Below are 7828 nucleotides of genomic sequence, written 5' to 3' on the forward strand. Positions count from 1 at the left end.
TCACACTTGTCAGAATAACCATCAGCAAGAAAACTACAAACAATAAATGCTGAAGGTGTTGTAGAGAAATGCATACCCTCAACTTCAAGGGGGACGTAACTTGGAAAGGGCCACGAAATAGAACAGAATGGAGGTGCATTAAAAAGGTCAACATTGAGCTACCACATGATCCAGCAGGCCCACTCCTCGACCTATAATCTAAGAAGAGAGAATTGGAAAGACACAGGCAGGCAAATCTGCATTGCACAGTATTACAATAGCCAAGATATGGAAGGAACCAAAAAGTCCACCAACAGATGGGTGGACACAGAAGAACTCCTCCATGTACAGATGGAATATTCGCTAGTGAAAAAAATGAAACACTGCCATTTGCAGCATCATAGATGAGTCTAGACGTAATCACGCCACCTGTAGTCAGTGAGAAAGCAAAAGACACATATCCTATCATATCACTTTTTGGAGTTACTTAAAAATTGATACCAATGAAGATATTTCCACAGAGAAAGGCAATCACAGATTCATTAAAAAAACTTATGGTTCACCAAATAGAAAGGGCTGAGGATTGGTTACATTACCATATTGGGGTTAACAAAGATATACAAACCATGTGAAATATATAACCACCAAAGACGTACGGAAGACCAAGAGAGAGACTGCTCAACATTGTGCCATCACCTACATGGGAAAAGGATGCGAGGAAGAATAGATACACGTATATGTGTGAAAGAACCACATCTTGCACACCTAGAGCAAACAAACCATTGTAATCAAATTTGCTGGGATAAAAAATAAAAAGTAAATTACAAATATGAACAAGAAGTAATGAGACATAAACTTAAAGGGCTTTTTCCTGGCACATTCCAGTCTAATATACAACCTAGGACACCACTTCCATTAAGGCTCTGTTTCCCTAGTAAACAAAATTGGTAAAGGAGAAATGCTGCCACCTTGTGGCCGTTTCCTGCAAGAGCAGCTTTAAACTCACAGCTAATGGTCACTTAACATTCACGAGGACTCAGGGCTGTAAAGGACACTTGCCCTAAAAATTGGTGCTGAAGTAGGGAATGGACAAACAAATTCAAAACAGGCAAATGTTTCAAGAAGAGATTATGAAGAGTTAAGTTTTACTCACACTCTTTTTAAAAAAAAGGAAAATGGATAAAAGCTCAACCTCAGGGAGTGTTAGACGCATGCAATCTAATCTACAAAAAGTTTCAACTTACACCAGTCGACTGACCATCAGCAAAAAGTCTACAAACAATAAATGCTGAAGGGGTTTTACAGAACTGTGTACCCTCTACCTGCTGGTGAGACGTAAAGGGGTAACAGCCAATAATTAGAACAGAAAGGAGCTGTGTTGAAAAGTAAAAATGGAGGTACCATTCAATCCAGCCGGCGCACCATTGGACGTCTCACCGGAGAAGAAAAGCATCGAGAAGACACAGGCCGCAAAAGCTGCAGTGCAGCCTTATTCACAATAGCCAAGACAGTGAAGCAATCAAAATGTCCAACAACAGGTGAATGGATAAAGAAGAAGTGGTCCATGTACACAATGGAATATTAGCCATGGAAGACAATGAAGCATTGCTCTCTGAGGCACCACAAATGAGTCTGGAAATAATCACGAAACGTGAGGTAAGTCGGAAAGCAAAAGACCTATATTCTATGATATCACTTATAGGCGTTATCTAATAACTGACACAAATGAACATATTTCCTCAGAGAAAGACACTCACAGACTTAGAAAACAAACTATGCTCATCTAAAAGGAAAGGAGGGGGGAATGGATAAATTAAGATTAGTGTTACTATATGTATACAAACACATATTTTATACATATCTCAAAAAGACCGACCATATAGCAAGGGAGGTCTGCGGAACCCTCTGTAACATTTTACATGGGAAGAGGATCTGTACTTGAATAGACATATATAATGTACAAATGAACCAGATTGTGTACACCTAGGACAAACAATATTCTAAGCTTTACCCCAATTAAAAAGTTTTTAAAACCAAGAAGAAGTAATGAGACATAAACTAATGGGGGTTTCTCCATGCATATTCCAGTGTAATTTACAACCTAGGAACACGACTTCCAGAAAGGCTCTGCTGCCCTAGTACCCAGATTTGGGAATGGAGAAATGCTGCCTGCTTGAGGCCACTTCCCACAACATCACCTTTAAACCCATTGCTAAAGGTCACTAAATATTCACCAAACTTGCAGTTCGGGAAATGACACCTGCTCTCTAAAAAAATTCTGGTGTGGAAAACTGACCAAAAAACTAAACAGAGGGCAACCTTCCAAGAAGACAATTTGAAGAGTTGTATTGTACTACCAATTGTTTCCTTTTTTTAACAGAAAAGAAAATGACGGAGAAATATGATGAGTTTTACGAATTTTTAGAGACATGCAAACCGAAATTATAAAAACCTAGCAGCTCACAGCAGCCAGAAGGGCCATTAGCATAAATGCTGCAAACAATAAATGCTGAAGCGATTATGGAGAAATGTGTACCCTCGATTCTAAAGGGGACGTGGTAAGAGCCACTAATGAAAACAAAAAGAAGGTGCTTTGAAAACGGAAAAACGGTGCTACCAGTCAATCAATCACACCCAGTGCTGGGCCTATCACCTGAGAAAATGAGAATCAAAAAGTCACAGGCTGGCAATCCTGCACTCCAACAATATTTACCATAGCCAACACTTGGAAGCATTGAAAATGTCCATCAACTGAGGAATGCACAAAGTAGAAGTGGTCCACGTACACAGTGGAAAATTACTCCAATAAAAAATAAAAATTAAATTTAAAAATCCAACAAATGTAAAGAGACATCAGCTTGTGTGGGTTTGTCCAGGCACACTCCACTCTAATTTATAACCAAGAAACACCACAGGCCGCAAGGGCTTTCCCCTAGTTACAAGGGTGGGGAACATAGAAAGGCTGCCACCCTATGGCAGTTACCTGCAAAACCAGCTTTAAAGCCTGTGCTAATGGTCATTTCATAGGAAGAAGTAATGCAGGACTGTAAATGAAACCTGCCCTCAAAATGTCTTGAGGGAGGTAATGGCCAAAACATTTCAAAATGTGACACATACTTTAAGAGAACACTTTGAAGAACTAAGGGGTAATCACAGCTTGAAAAATAAAAAGGACTTGCCTTCAAGCTCAATTTCAATGGATTATGAGGCACGTGCGAATTCAACCACAAAGAGGTATCAGATCACACTTGTCAGAATAACCATCAGCAAGAAAACTACAAACAATAAATGCTGAAGGTGTTGTAGAGAAATGCATACCCTCAACTTCAAGGGGGACGTAACTTGGAAAGGGCCACGAAATAGAACAGAATGGAGGTGCATTAAAAAGGTCAACATTGAGCTACCATATGATCCAGCAGGCCCACTCCTCGACCTATAATCTAAGAAGAGAGAATTGGAAAGACACAGGCAGGCAAATCTGCATTGCACAGTATTACAATAGCCAAGATATGGAAGGAACCAAAAAGTCCACCAACAGATGGGTGGACACAGAAGAACTCCTCCATGTACAGATGGAATATTCGCTAGTGAAAAAAATGAAACAATGCCATTTGCAGCACCATAGATGAGTCTAGACGTAATCACGCCACCTGTAGTCAGTGAGAAAGCAAAAGACACATATCCTATCATATCACTTTTTGGAGTTACTTAACAATTGATACCAATGAAGATATTTCCACAGAGAAAGGCAATCACAGATTCATTAAAAAAACTTATGGTTCACCAAATAGAAAGGGATGAGGATTGGTTACATTACCATATTGGGGTTAACAAAGATATACAAACCATGTGAAATATATAACCACCAAAGACGTACGGAAGACCAAGAGAGAGACTGCTCAACATTGTGCCATCACCTACATGGGAAAAGGATGCGAGGAAGAATAGATACACGTATATGTGTGAAAGAACCACATCTTGCACACCTAGAGCAAACAAACCATTGTAATCAAATTTGCTGGGATAAAAAATAAAAAGTAAATTACAAATATGAACAAGAAGTAATGAGACATAAACGTAAAGGGCTTTTTCCTGGCATATTCCATTCTAATATACAACCTAGAACACCACTTCCATTAAGGCTCTGTTTCCCTAGTAAACGAAATTGGTAAAGGAGAAATGCTGCCACCTTGTGGCCGTTTCCTGCAAGAGCAGCTTTAAACTCACAGCTAATGGTCACTTAACATTCACAAGGACTCAGGGCTGTAAAGGACACTTGCCCTAAAAATTGGTGCTGAAGTAGGGAATGGACAAACAAATTCAAAACAGGCAAATGTTTCAAGAAGAGATTATGAAGAGTTAAGTTTTACTCACACTCTTTTTAAAAAAAAGGAAAATGGATAAAAGCTCAACCTCAGGGAGTGTTAGACGCATGCAATCTAATCTACAAAAAGTTTCAACTTACACCAGTCGACTGACCATCAGCAAAAAGTCTACAAACAATAAATGCTGTAGGGGTTTTACAGAACTGTGTACCCTCTACCTGCTGGTGAGACGTAAAGGGGTAACAGCCAATAATTAGAACAGAAAGGAGCTGTGTTGAAAAGTAAAAATGGAGGTACCATTCAATCCAGCCGGCGCACCATTGGACGTCTCACCGGAGAAGAAAAGAATCGAGAAGACACAGGCCGCAAAAGCTGCAGTGCAGCCTTATTCACAATAGCCAAGACAGTGAAGCAATCAAAATGTCCAACAACAGGTGAATGGATAAAGAAGAAGTGGTCCATGTACACAATGGAATATTAGCCATGGAAGACAACGAAGCATTGCTCTCTGAGGCACCACAATTGAGTCTGGAAATAATCACGAAACGTGAGGTAAGTCGGAAAGCAAAAGACCTATATTCTATGATATCACTTATAGGCGTTATCTAATAACTGACACAAATGAACATATTTCCTCAGAGAAAGACACTCACAGACTTAGAAAACAAACTATGCTCATCTAAAAGGAAAGGAGGGGGGAATGGATAAATTAAGATTAGTGTTACTATATGTATACAAACACATATTTTATACATATCTCAAAAAGACCGACCATATAGCAAGGGAGGTCTGCGGAACCCTCTGTAACATTTTACATGGGAAGAGGATCTGTACTTGAATAGACATATATAATGTACAAATGAACCAGATTGTGTACACCTAGGACAAACAATATTCTAAGCTTTACCCCAATTAAAAAGTTTTTAAAACCAAGAAGAAGTAATGAGACATAAACTAATGGGGGTTTCTCCATGCATATTCCAGTGTAATTTACAACCTAGGAACACGACTTCCAGAAAGGCTCTGCTGCCCTAGTACCCAGATTTGGGAATGGAGAAATGCTGCCTGCTTGAGGCCACTTCCCACAACATCACCTTTAAACCCATTGCTAAAGGTCACTAAATATTCACCAAACTTGCAGTTCGGGAAATGACACCTGCTCTCTAAAAAAATTCTGGGGTGGAAAATTGACCAAAAAATTAAACAGAGGGCAACCTTCCAAGAAGACAATTTCAAGAGTTATATTGTACTACCAATTGTTTCCTTTTTTTAACAGAAAAGAAAACGGCGGAGAAATATGATGAGTTTTACGAATTTTTAGAGACATGCAAACCGAAATTATAAAAACCTAGCAGCTCACAGCAGCCAGAAGGGCCATTAGCATAAATGCTGCAAACAATAAATGCTGAAGCGATTGTGGAGAAATGTGTACCCTCGATTCTAAAGGGGACGTGGTAAGTGCCACTAATGAAAACAAAAAGAAGGTGCTTTGAAAAGGGAAAAACAGTGCTACCAGTCAGTCAATCACACCCAGTGCTGGGCCTATCACCTGAGAAAATGAGAATCAAAAAGTCACAGGCTGGCAATCCTGCACTCCAACAATATTTACCATAGCCAACACTTGGAAGCATTGAAAATGTCCATCAACTGAGGAATGCACAAAGTAGAAGTGGTCCACGTACACAGTGGAAAATTACTCCAATAAAAAATAAAAATTACATTTAAAAATCCAAAAAAAGTAAGGAGACATCAGCTTGTGTGGGTTTGTCCAGGCACAGTCCACTCTAATTTATAACTGAGAAACACCACAGACCGCAAGGGCTTTTCCCTAGTTACCAGGGTGGGGAATATAGAAAGGCTGCCGCCCTATGGCAGTTACCTGCAAAACCAGCTTTAAAGCCTGTGCTAATGGTCATTTCATAGGAAGAAGTAATGCAGGACTGTAAATGAAACCTGCCCTCAAAATGTCTTGAGGGAGGTCATGGCCAAAACATTTCAAAATGTGACACATACTTTAAGAGAACACTTTGAAGAACTAAGGGGTAATCACAGCTTGCAAAATAAAAAGGACTTGCCTTCAAGCTCAGTTTCAAAGGATTATGAGGCACGTGCGAATTCAACCACAAAGAGGTATCAGATCACACTTGTCAGAATAACCATCAGCAAGAAAACTACAAACAATAAATGCTGAAGGTGTTGTAGAGAAATGCATACCCTCAACTTCAAGGGGGACGTAACTTGGAAAGGGCCACGAAATAGAACAGAATGGAGGTGCATTAAAAAGGTCAACATTGAGCTACCACATGATCCAGCAGGCCCACTCCTCGACCTATAATCTAAGAAGAGAGAATTGGAAAGACACAGGCAGGCAAATCTGCATTGCACAGTATTACAATAGCCAAGATATGGAAGGAACCAAAAAGTCCACCAACAGATGGGTGGACACAGAAGAACTCCTCCATGTACAGATGGAATATTCGCTAGTGAAAAAAATGAAACACTGCCATTTGCAGCATCATAGATGAGTCTAGACGTAATCACGCCACCTGTAGTCAGTGAGAAAGCAAAAGACACATATCCTATCATATCACTTTTTGGAGTTACTTAAAAATTGATACCAATGAAGATATTTCCACAGAGAAAGGCAATCACAGATTCATTAAAAAAACTTATGGTTCACCAAATAGAAAGGGCTGAGGATTGGTTACATTACCATATTGGGGTTAACAAAGATATACAAACCATGTGAAATATATAACCACCAAAGACGTACGGAAGACCAAGAGAGAGACTGCTCAACATTGTGCCATCACCTACATGGGAAAAGGATGCGAGGAAGAATAGATACACGTATATGTGTGAAAGAACCACATCTTGCACACCTAGAGCAAACAAACCATTGTAATCAAATTTGCTGGGATAAAAAATAAAAAGTAAATTACAAATATGAACAAGAAGTAATGAGACATAAACTTAAAGGGCTTTTTCCTGGCACATTCCAGTCTAATATACAACCTAGGACACCACTTCCATTAAGGCTCTGTTTCCCTAGTAAACAAAATTGGTAAAGGAGAAATGCTGCCACCTTGTGGCCGTTTCCTGCAAGAGCAGCTTTAAACTCACAGCTAATGGTCACTTAACATTCACGAGGACTCAGGGCTGTAAAGGACACTTGCCCTAAAAATTGGTGCTGAAGTAGGGAATGGACAAACAAATTCAAAACAGGCAAATGTTTCAAGAAGAGATTATGAAGAGTTAAGTTTTACTCACACTCTTTTTAAAAAAAAGGAAAATGGATAAAAGCTCAACCTCAGGGAGTGTTAGACGCATGCAATCTAATCTACAAAAAGTTTCAACTTACACCAGTCGACTGACCATCAGCAAAAAGTCTACAAACAATAAATGCTGAAGGGGTTTTACAGAACTGTGTACCCTCTACCTGCTGGTGAGACGTAAAGGGGTAACAGCCAATAATTAGAACAGAAAGGAGCTGTGTTGAAAAGTAAAAATGGAGGTACCATTCA

This window comes from Balaenoptera borealis (assembly GCF_965194805.1).
Source record: "Balaenoptera borealis genome assembly, chromosome: 10".
NCBI classification, from domain to species: domain Eukaryota; kingdom Metazoa; phylum Chordata; class Mammalia; order Artiodactyla; family Balaenopteridae; genus Balaenoptera; species Balaenoptera borealis.